Raw genomic sequence first — 12,615 nt, 5'->3', positions numbered from 1 at the left:
TTTTGATTTTGTATACCTAATCATATCTTATTTACTGTTTTGATAGAACTTTATACAACGAAACAGCTATCAATCCCAAATGGGAATCCCAAGAACGCGCATTTAAGATTTCAAAATTAAATGTATTACAAATAAATAATCACTTGTTATAACGGCGAATGAAAACATCAAGGCAGGTAAGTCAAACACCTGAGAGTTCTAAAAAAAGTTCCCAATGATGTGTGAAATCTACCAATTCACACTTTATGCTTCAGCTTCAGCGCGGTACTTAGGATAAGCCATGCCTTAACTCCTCTCCCTCTGAGAAGAGACCTATGCCCAGCTAGAGAACAAGAAGTTGACAAAAACGTTAAATCTAGCGCATATGTCAGGCATTAAGTGATTATTACCGACTGGCACTGTTTGTTCATCATCATCATCATCATCAACCCATTAATGTCCCACTGCTGGGCACGGGTCTCTTCTCATAATGAGAAGGATTAGGCCATAGTCCACCGCCCTGGCCAAGTGCGTATTGGTAGACTTCACATACCTTTGAGATTTTTTTTATAAATCTCTCAGGTATGCAGGTTTCCTCACGATGTTTTCCTTCACCGTTTAGCAAGTGATAATTAATTTCTAATACGCACATAACTTTGAAAAATCAGAGGTCTCGACCGAGAGACTGAGTTTCTTAACCACTAGGCTATCACTGCCATCACTGTTTGTTCACCTTATCACAAATTACACCTTATCACGAATCACAAATTGCTAATTATATTTACAAGACGTATAATAATATGTATATACATAGTAGGAAATAATATGAAGCATTCGTTCAAAAAGGCGACAAAGATATTAAGCATTAATATGGCTGAATAGAGCTTGGAATCTAAAGATCAGTGGGAGGGGTCACAGGGAAATTTGGTTAAAATATACCACTTTTACTAAAACGCGTTAACGTTTTAAATGTATTTTCTAGTATTTATTGTAAAGTTCGGCATATCCTCTCCGCTACCCCCGCGACAGAAAGGAACCCCTGCAGGGTTCCCCCAAGAAAAAATCTAGCTAAGTGCGAGTCGGACATGACGTTTTGCGGGGGGAAGGGGGGTCATGACCCCTGTGACCCCCTGAGACTGCGCCTGTATTTAATTAATTTTCTCAAAGATGTAGGTATCTCACCTAATCCGCACGAACGTGATGGACTATTGACAGAAAAGAATAACGATATACACACGTCGCACATACGAGTATTTGCCAAACAATTCAGTGCTGCAAAGCCATTTTCCATCTCCATATTTCACGAAACTGACAGGGTTTTGCTTTTATTAATAAAAAACAAAGGCAAATAAACAACGTTACTTTATATAGCAGTTTAAAGCTAGTTCACTGGTATTTTGCGAAAATGAAAAAAGAGCCTTTGTTTTCCAAAATATTTTTACCCAGAATCAATTAAGCAAGTGGCAACCAATTTATGGTAAAACAGAATGGATTTTTGTAATAAAATAGCAAACGAGTTGGCAGTCCACCTGATGGTAAGTGACTGCCTATGAATATTAGTAATCAACCCCAGACTAGACTAGAACAACCCCAGACTAGATTAGAATCCCACTCGTACCTACGCATCTGTAGTCGACCACTTCACAGATGCTCTACCACCCTTGAGAAATATGTTTTTACAAGTTTCTTTACATTGGGTTAATTAATCGAAGTATCGCAAATGGATGCGGACTCTAGCTCTAAATCTTTAAAATAATTGAAGACTAAGTCGGAACGCTTCGTCTTCTTTTTTACCACATGCTTCAGACTTCTGTGTTCTGTTGTCAGCGCTTATCATTACTATCAGAAGGAAATAGGTTTGACTATGCTGTCTCCGGCGTCAAATCCAAAGTAACATCAGATTCAAGCTTTACTTAATCAATATTTCCAAAGTTAGTTTGATAAACGTACGTCAGAAGAGACGAGATTAACCTGCGGGCATGGAAAGGCAGGAGGGAAGGCGCTCCCGTCTTATGTTTACAATTGTAATCTGGTTAGATAACTTCATAAAATGTAAAATTATACTCTTTAATACAAAGATAACAAGAGAATTATTAAAACAAAAACCCGACTGCTTAAAAATATAGAAGAACTAGCTGAGCCGGCAAACGTTGTGTTGCCATATAAATTAAAAAAATGTTAAGGGTGAACAAACCTTATCACTTAGGGGTATGAAAAATAGTAGTAGATAGAAGCCGATACTCACACCTACTGAATATGCATGTAAAATTTGGTGAAAATCGGAAAAGCCGTTTCTGAAGAGTTCGGTAACTAACACTTTGACACGAGAATTTGATATATAAGATTTTAAACGTAGATTAGATTTAAAAAGACACCTCATATATTGAAATCCGTCAAGCCGTTTGGGTTGTAGGATGTGTCAAAGAATCAGACATGCAAACATACATACGTTCAAAAAACATTACCCTCCGCAGTGAGGCAAAGATCTGATGCACACAGGACAGTTTTTTGAATAAAATCATACACTTATGTATCGCTCGAGCGCTCGTCGGTCGCTCAACCAAGACGCCCGAGCGATAGCGGATAGTACCTACTGCTCAGTAGCACAAGCAACAAGATAGTTGCCTGCGCAACTTTCGCTATTGATCAACCTTAAAAACATGAATAGATAAACGAAAATAGATACTTATTCCTTAGGGACAAACTAGGCGCACAAATATATATCTAGTTTACACTAAGGACGCCATGTATCGTGGGGCCAATTCCATGTATCGTGGGTGCCATCGACACACAGGCGAATACACAAACACCCAGACCCAGAACAGATATATAATCCATCATTCGGATGTCTGTCTGGCAAGGGATCAAACCCGAAACCCTTTGCGCGTCAGGCTGGTATGGTGACCACTCCGCCACGCGGGTAGTCAAAGGTACTTTTAGCAATAAATTTCACTAACTACGTTTTGTCCATTTATCCTTCTGATCAAACTTTAGTAGTATCCAGTAGAGCTTTGAGCTAAAGTTACTAGTCTCCCAAAGGGAAATTTGGTAAGGAATGGTGGATTCAAAGTGTTGCAGGATTATCAACATTTACTAGCTATGATAAACGAACTCGAGTGCCATGGGCGTCGCAAGTATTATTTTCAGAGAGGTGTATCTGCACCTACATATACTATTAACCAATATCAAATATAGAAATATACACGTACAATACATATAGCAGTTGCGGCTGTTATCGCGTACTATCGAAATGGTCATAATATATACATTCATACATACAAACATATATACATAAGTTGCGGAGTAAATGAGGCCCCCAGTCTAAAAAGTTGTTTTTTTTTTATTTCTCAAGTAAGTATGCAGGTTCCTATCCTGATAATTAATTTCTAATACGCACATAACTTTGAAATATCTGAGGTCTGGGATTTGAATCTCGGCTTCCTAGATCAAGATGCTGAGTTTCTTACCCACTAGCCTATCACTGCTGCTGGATGAATTTTACAAACTTTTACAAATCTCATAGACGTTTTTAGCTGACAAATACATTTTTCATACATTTCACAGATTGTTTCGTCCTGACGAGTGTTTTTGCCGGGCGCTAGCTAGTTGCCGTGCAATAAAACAGGCTTACAAAATATTCATGATGCTTATTCGACCATTTTATTTTCATATGAACGAACTACCATTCATGGATTCATAAATTTAAATAGCGAATAGTGCAAAGGCCCTGTGGATAAATGAATGGCAACATTGAAAATATTTTTGTTTACAGTTCAATCACTTCTTTTGTTTATAATATCTATGTACTATCTATTCTATAATGTATCTATGTAATGTACTCGTATATGTATTTAATAGTACACAATATCTATTTTGTTCTCTGAGGACATACCGAGAATAAACTAGATCTAACAAAAGTAAGAATGGACCGGGCATGAAAATAAAAGTTTTATTCACGACTTGTTACCATTTTTTTATAATATAGGCGTAACAGACGAGTATGCAGTCCACCTGATGGTAAATAGGTACTGCCGCCCATGGATATCTGTAATCAACCTCAGATAGGATAAGATATTCCTGCCTGAGGTGAGCCACAGATGCGCCGCTACCCCTGAGGACTAAACTGGAATACCTCAAAAGTATGTCACCCTTCAAACCAGAACACAGTGTTCTGGTTTGAAGGGTGTGGTAAGGGAGAGGGAGTGATGAGTGAGAGAATGCTTCATAACAGCAGCGCTTAACGAAGCTGCTGTTATGAAGCATTCTCTCACTCATGCAGCGCTTAACGCTGCTGTTAAGAGGCAGAAATAGGTGTGGCGGTGGTGCCGCCGGAGTCAAACTACAAAGGGTTCTACCCCCTTTTAATCCAAACGCCAGAACTGCTGTTAAGCAGCGTTAGCTAGAAAACTAAATAAGTAACTAAATTGTAATGAATTCAAAATCAGTATATCAACTATACCTTAATGAAACTTATTTATCAAGGCAAATAGAACAGATTTATAAATAAGTTAAAAACATTGATTGAAATTGATCGAAACGTAAATATATTTACAGAGACAATTAGTTCAACCGGAGTTTTCGTTTCGTTTGGTAGCCACCCTGCAGTTCACACGGTCCCAGCGAACTTGTTTTAATCCACCGCGAGATTTTTTATTCATTGGTTTGAAAAATACAGTTCCATACGAAGGTGTAAAGGACCACTCAACACTGAAAAACGTTTTTACACACCTATGTTATATTGCACTAGGGACCTCAGTTTCATACGTGTAGGTAATTTATGTTCATGAAAATTTTGGAAAACATATTGTCGATATACCTACTAGAGTGTTTTTTTTATAATGTTAGAGTTGCAGACAAGCATGTAGTCCACCTGGTAAGCTACTGCCGTCCATGGGCATCTGTAATCAACCCGCCGCTATTCCTGAGGACTAAGCTGAAATACCTCGAAAAAGTTTCTCCTACCACACCCTTCAAACCACAACATAGCAGCGTTTAACACTGCTGTTATGAGGCAGAAATAGGTGTGGCGGTGTCGGAGTCGAACCACTAATAGTTCTACCACCTTTAAAATGCACTTTGGTTCTTGTATGTATCAATAAATATACATTTATTCCACAATATTTTAACCAAGTTTATTTAATATATGCCATAGATCAACCAAGTTATATATAACAGCTATAATTACTGTAAAGTTAGGTTATGATTACTGATTACTGTTAAGTGATTGAGTAGGTTGATTCTCGAGGTGATACACCTACACCTTTCTCAATCTACCCACTCATTAGTGAAGATTGTATCAAAACTGCGTAGTTACTACACATAAGAGCTTTTGAACATTACATAGCAAATAAACAGTACCTTTACCATGAGTTTTACGTTTTGACAAATATGACTGTTTTGGTATTTGTTAACGTATTTTCCCATACAAATTCCAATCAGTGCCCCTAGCGGATTGTATCAGAACTATAGTGTCAGTAACGTAACATTAAATGTCTAAATTGACAAAATGGCGTATTTATGTTTGTCTCCCTTTTTGGCGAACATGTGAGGCAGACAAAAAGACTTGAGCACTTATTTATTGTTACGTTTACTCAGTCTACTGAAGCAAACGGAACAGAATAATGGATCGAGTAAACGTAACGTAATATTGTGGGATGTTTTGAAAACTCATAGTAAGGGTCTAGGTATTGTATTGGAGTTCTTAAAAAGGCTGTATGTACACTTATGTAGACGCGCTAGGAGGTTGAGTCTTTTGAATAAATACCCAGTTTTTATCACGCTTTTATTAGCTTGGTCTGTATGTATGTATCTGAATATGTAAATGGAATCTTTGAACTCGATTTTCACCAACTTTGAACGGTCATATTATTTCAAATTTTGAATTGAACACTTATCAAGAACCGATGACAATACACGATTTTTATTATTAACGATTTTTCTTGTGCGATTTTAACCTGGTTTTTGAAACTATCATTTATTATTTTTTTAGTAAGCAATTGAACCGATTACAACACAAAGAATTACAAAGTCATCGGTTGCATTTACTAGTCAACTTTATGTGTCGATTTGACTTGCCGGATTTGTAAAAAAATCACTCATTATTTTTGTCATGCGTGCCAAAATAAGGGATGAATGATACACTGACTTAATTTAAAACTTAACTTACAAAAGCTTACCTACTTCAAAAAGGTTGTAGAAATTTACATGACAACTTGAACAATGTCAGCTCCACTGCCAAATGTATTTCTGCCTCGTGACAATGGTGCAAAGCTGCTGTATTCCGGCTTAAGAGGGATAGTCAGGCGCTACACTTACACGGGACATTTCAATTGAATACTAAGAGATGGCAACGCCTCTGTAGCAGACGTCTCTGACGTCAGGTAGGATTCCAAATTCCAATCCTATTTGAAATAGATTAGAGATGCCCATCGCAGTAACCACTTACAATCTATGGGCTATACGGTCGTTGTTTCAAAGCTACAAATCAAGAAATGTTAATGGACTGAATATTCCTTTGCAACTACAAATTAATATTTTTAGGGTTCCGTACCCAAAGGGTAAAAACGGAACCCTATAACTTAGTCTCCGCTGTCTGTTTGTCTGTACGTCTGTCAAAGGGCTCTATCTCCTAAACCATACCACTTGATTTTTTTCCTTGCACTTGGCCAATTATTTTTTAATGCCAATTGTAATTATTTTTATTGAAAAAGTTATTTTCCTCACAGAGTCGTCTTCCACGAATAAGGTTAGTAATAATTTCTAATACATACGTTGCTTAAAAAAAACTGAAGTACATGTTGCGAATCATAGACTTCCTGTATGAGATAACGAAGATATCACTTATGTAATAACTTAAGATATCACAGATCTAACATATCAATGTCTATTATTGAACATGTCCTATTAGTTTCATTCGTAGAAAAGCAATTAAGCGATATCGTTGACAAATCGCGGAAAAAGTAGGTAATTACCTAACTAATATCCTTGACAACCTTCACACCATCCGGCTAACGTTTAATCTTGTATCTTAACGAGTTTCCGGTAGTGTTCATGTCTACATATGCTCCATATATGAACACTTAGTTATATGAACACTTGTGTCCCTGTCTACATATGCCCAATATATGAACACTTAGTTATATGAACACTTGTGTCCCTGTCTACATATGCCCCATATATGAACACCTAGTTATATGAACACTTATCTTAGATCTCTCCTAAGTTTTTAATGCCTCTCTTTTAGTGCCGCGATCATTTCAATAAAATTGTCAAGAAAACTGATTAGCCGTTGTCATGATTGTGTGCAAGAAGGCAATGATAGCCTAGTGGTTAAGAAACTCGACCTCTCGCTCGAGGGGTCAATCTCTGATTTTTCGAAGTTTTATGCGTATTAATAGTTAATTATCACTTCCTTAAACGGTGAAGGAAAACATCGTGAGGAAACCTGCATACCTGAGAAATCTTAAAAAAAAGTTTTCAAAGATACCTTCTCACTCTGAGAGTAGACCCGTGCCCAGCAGTGAGACAGTAATAGATTGATGATGATGATAAGTAAACATTGCAGCCCCTTGTCTCTTCCCTCATGTGGATACAGATAGCCTAGTGGCGATGTAAGACCTAAATTTTATGTGGGCAAAATATATTTTGCGGTGCCCTCTACCATAATACAATGTAAACAGTGGCGGACTAAGGTCGCTGTAGGCCCGGGGCGGAAAGTGGAACGGAGGCCCCTAATCTAAAACGTTGATTTGATTTTACCAAATTACAAATGTCACATAGATTTCAGTGATGGGTTCATTCCGGCGATCCTTTTTTTGTCGCCCACGCCTTACGCTGCCTTTGTACCCTTAGTACTATATGAGTTTTTACGTTTTTACAAAAATGACTGTTTTGGTATTTGATTACGTATTTGTCCATACATTTCCAATCAGCGCCCCTAGCGGATTGTATCAGGACTGATTTGGGAAATACGTAAACAAAAACCAAAACAGTCATTTTTCTAAAAACATAAATATTCATAGTAAGGGTACTGGTATTGCCACTTTAGTCCGTAGTCACTGTAGCCTGTAGTTACTGTAATCTATACTTACCGTAGTTTATACGTAAGTGTATATAAATAGGTGGTTAGACTAAACGCAAACCCACGTGTTATATATTGGCCTTAATCACCATAGTTAGAAGTTCGCCTTAAACAAAATTATCAAGAAGACACCCGATCCTGCACCGCCGCTGTGCCGTGGGAACGCTGACTCCGCACCACCGCTCCGTATCCACTGTATAGTCCCGAACGTGGGAATTCACTCTGGGCGCTAACATTGCCCCAGCAAGTACCACTTAGGATAGTTAGTTTTAATTTAGGTTAGATTTAATCCAAAACATGTAACATTCTGTTTTGATTAAATACGTATATATAAGTAATTCGGTCTTTCTGTATCCTGGCTGCTGCATCCCGACGCATTATATAACACACGCGTGGGTGATATTTATAAACAAAGACAAATAACAAGAGCCAATTTATGTTCAAGGTAAAATAATATACTGAACATTATTTTGCGAAACCTATATTGTAAAGACGTATTGTTGTAAAGAAATATTTATATAGTTTTAAGTCCTACTACATACTCTGTCATATTATGTCAAAACTTAATCTTTATGCAAATGTTACATTTTATTTACATAGCTGTTGGTAATATCTACAAAGTGTAGTAAGTAGTTAAACATTACATTACTAACTTAAACATTATTTATGTTTTATAATATAAGGGTAGCAGACGAGGATGGATACTGCCCATGGACATCTGTAATGAACCCCAGATAACATTAAATCCCTACCTGAGGTCGCCAACAAATGCGCCGCTGCCCCTGAGACCTAAGCTGGAATGCCTCAGATATGTGCCTTCCTTACCATAACCTTCCAACCAGAACACAGCAGTATTTAACATAACTGTTATTTAGCAGAATAGGCTCCTATTACGTTCCGTTGGAGATCCCGGAGTTCTCCACCAAGCGCTGAGGACGGCCACCGGGGGGTTTTAGTGCGGTAAAAACCCCACATAACCCGGCGTCGCTGCCACGTCAAAAAAAAGGCAGAAGTAGGTGTGGCGATAGTGCCGCCCCACCTATTTCTTTTCAAATTTATTTTAGTCACCATCCATACTCTTACATGAAAACTGCTAATTGTGAAACTTGCGTATCGATGGTACCTACCCATTCAAACCATACTGTACCACCTTTCCAACTATCTAATAACCTGTTATCTATTATATAAAAACATATACTGCATTTACAAAACCATGTACTCCTTATCAAATAAAATATGCATTTAAATCAGATTTTATATGGAAAATGATTTTGAGCTGTTCTTAAAAGTAAAATTATGCAACCCATACCTTTTATAATAGGCAAGCACTCGATCACCGCAGCGTGAAAGGGAGTTATTCATCGAATAATGAATAGAAGTAAAGAACAAAGAATTTCCGTTAAAAATTCTTCACCAAAATCAGATGAAGTTTTAAAGTAAAGTAACACAAAGTCTTATGTATCTTTAATAATGTTAAACAGTAGTTCAAACGACAATTAGTTCTGTATATATGTTTCTAAGTTAAATAGTGTGAAAAAAGTAAAAGAAACTCTTAATAGAGTTTCTTTTACTTTTACTACAAATTGCCGTAAAAGGAGATAATTTGAAAGATAATACATATAATATAGAAGAACCAAAAAAAAACAAATAGTAACCAGACAAAAAACCCTTTTTTTCCATGATTCACGCAGCTGGTTTGAAATAGCGGCAAAAAGAAATTAATCCCCGTGTACCGTGAGTGCTCGTTACAATATTAAAATATCTCAATTCCGCGACAATATTATTTTCCTTTTTTATTCATACTTTCTACAAATTACGATTATTTTAAATTCACATACAGTCCCTTCAATTTTAATTAATTCCTCTTAATTGGTGTCTACGTATGTATGTACAAAAATTTAGAATCTTCTTGTGGCGATCAACCAGCCGGCATACTAACGTGAAGTTGACCAAGTGTCGTATCGTTCTAAGCTTGACAGAGCACGATACATCGATGCCACAAGGAGGCATCGAAGCATTAAACTGGTGTTAGTCTCTCTGCCCTATCTATGTTTGGTATGGAATAGATGTGTGCTAGATCTTTGCTTTGTGATAGGTACAAACGAATAGGCAATCATTCAGACCCAAAAAGTAAATCTAAACTCAACCTTAGGTATATATCTATCCGGTTATGCGACCACAGATACGTTGACACTCATGTCATTAAGTCAGCTGGAACCACCAAAAGGCATAAATTACTTTACGCTAGAAATAGATGTGTCAGTGGTACCTCCCCAGACCCACAGCTGGGCACGGGTCTCCTCTCAGTATGAGAAGGATTAGGCCATAGTCCACCGCGCTAGCCAAGTGCGAATTAAAACTTTTTTTGTAAGATTTCTCAGGTATGCAGGTTTGCACTTAAATGTTACATAAAACCGTTCGAGTAAAGTTAAGAACGTGATATGCATATATTATTAACCTATTTGAGCTCACGTAAGCATCTAGTTGGTAATGCATGGAAGTGCATAGGTCACGTTATCGCCTGGTGAAGAAAGTTGCACTATTCACTTTAGTCCCGTTACCTAAACCCGTTTTCAAATGTTCAACGTATATACATTTAGTATGTATTATTGCCTACATACTGTAGAAGCATTTTATATTTTCATGGTTACGTAAAGAAAGAAATTGCGTTAATGAACCTACGTTGTAAAGTCATTAAGAAAATGCTTTAAAGCGGATAAAAGAATTATAATTAAGAGGTAAAAAGTGTAATATAGTATTTTAATATGGTATTCTATATTGATTGCTTGCTTGCCTTATTCACGTGTAAAAATGGTAACATATCATAGTATATGCATAAACATTAAGTCCGAAGCGGTGGCCACAGTCACTTATGGATATCTATAATCAACCCTAGATATAATTTGAATCTGAATCAGCTAGAGATGTGACGCTCCCTTTAAGGACTAAGTTGAAACGCCTCATATAAGTCTCCCTTTCCTCGCTAATTCTACTTAGGCTACTAGAAACTGCACTTAAAATTGCGCAAGATTATAAAATTAATTAAGAGCCCACTAACGTACTACGGAGTCTTTTCGCGGAAGTGGAATTAGTATAATTCTTTGATAAGACAAATAGAAAGATATTTCACCACCTTGAAATTGTATGAAGCCACAAAATGATGAATTTATCCTTTATTGATTGAATTGTTTACAAATAAAAAACATTTTTAGAGGAAATTTACGTTTAAATAACTAATACTATGTAATTTATGTAAGAAATAAATATTTCGAACATTTAAAATGTTGGCACGTCTCCGTTATACAATATCCTATTGTATAACGGAGACGTGCCAACATTTTATTTACGGAACAATTTCATTTCTCAAAACTGGTTACACTTTCTTGTCAAATGGTGAGCAATCTATGTATTTGTGTGCGTACCACCTATTAGAAGTTATTTATCACTTGCCTAAACGGTGAAGGGAAACATCATAAGGAAACATGCGTACCTGAGAATTTAAAAAACATTCCAAAGGTATGAGAAGTCTACCAATACGCACTTGCCCAGCGTGGTCGACTATGGCCTAATCCTTCTCATTCTGAGAGGAGACCCGTGCCCAGCAGTGGGCAGTAAAGGATCGATGATGATTCTGTGTATTTTACTCATCTTAGGCAAAATATAACTAGCTCATTAACTGCTTAATAATTCTTTGTGAGAACAGTTTGCAGTCTCGCTTCATTGGGCGATAATTATCACTAAGCCCTAAAAGAAGAAGAATCTTTTATGTGCGAAATCTTTTATACCTAAGTTCCTACTTATTTACGCATTTTCTGTTAAGATGTGCTTCATTTATGAATGTAAAAGGTTTGAAAGGTGAAAAAAAAAGTGCTTTACGAGTTGCGTGTAACCATCGCCACATTAAACGCTTTCTACACTCACAGTCCTACACTAAGATTCCCTATGTCGTGGGTGCCATGGACACACACATAGACAAATACACAAACACCCAAACCCAGAAACAGAAATCTAAATTCATCATTTAGATATCTGTCTGGCCGGGGATCGAACCCGGGACCCTTTGCGCGTCAGACCGGTATGATGGCCGCTCCACCACGCGGGTCGTCAATTTCGTAGCATTAGGAAGTTCAATATGGATTTGGTTACAGATCTCTCGGATAGGGACTACTTGCCATCAGATGAACTGCAAGGTCATTTACTACTTCTTCAAAACAAATATTCATCATGAGTTAATGACTGTACAATTCGATAACTCCTTTTAGAACACAGGGCTTACACTGCCTAAGTTTTAATTGGTCATGGTACTATATAGTAATTTATTGAGAACTTTCAAGGTGGATGAACGTTTATTTATCAATATGCTCTAGCGTGCTAATGGGGTGGTCCGCCACTGGCAATATGTTATCTTATAGGTATATAATATTCTCGTGTCACAATGTTAGTTACCGTACTCGTTCGAAATGGCTTGACAGATTTTCACCAAATTTTATGCATATTCAGTAGGTCTGAGAATCGGCTACTATCTATTTTTCATACCCCTAAGTGATAAGGATTGT

This window comes from Epargyreus clarus, unplaced genomic scaffold, assembly GCF_041222505.1.
Source record: "Epargyreus clarus isolate Ecla_fem2 unplaced genomic scaffold, WU_Ecla_fem_2.2 ptg000018l, whole genome shotgun sequence".
In the NCBI taxonomy this organism is placed as follows: Eukaryota; Metazoa; Arthropoda; class Insecta; order Lepidoptera; family Hesperiidae; genus Epargyreus; species Epargyreus clarus.
This window is presented reverse-complemented; position numbering follows the sequence as displayed.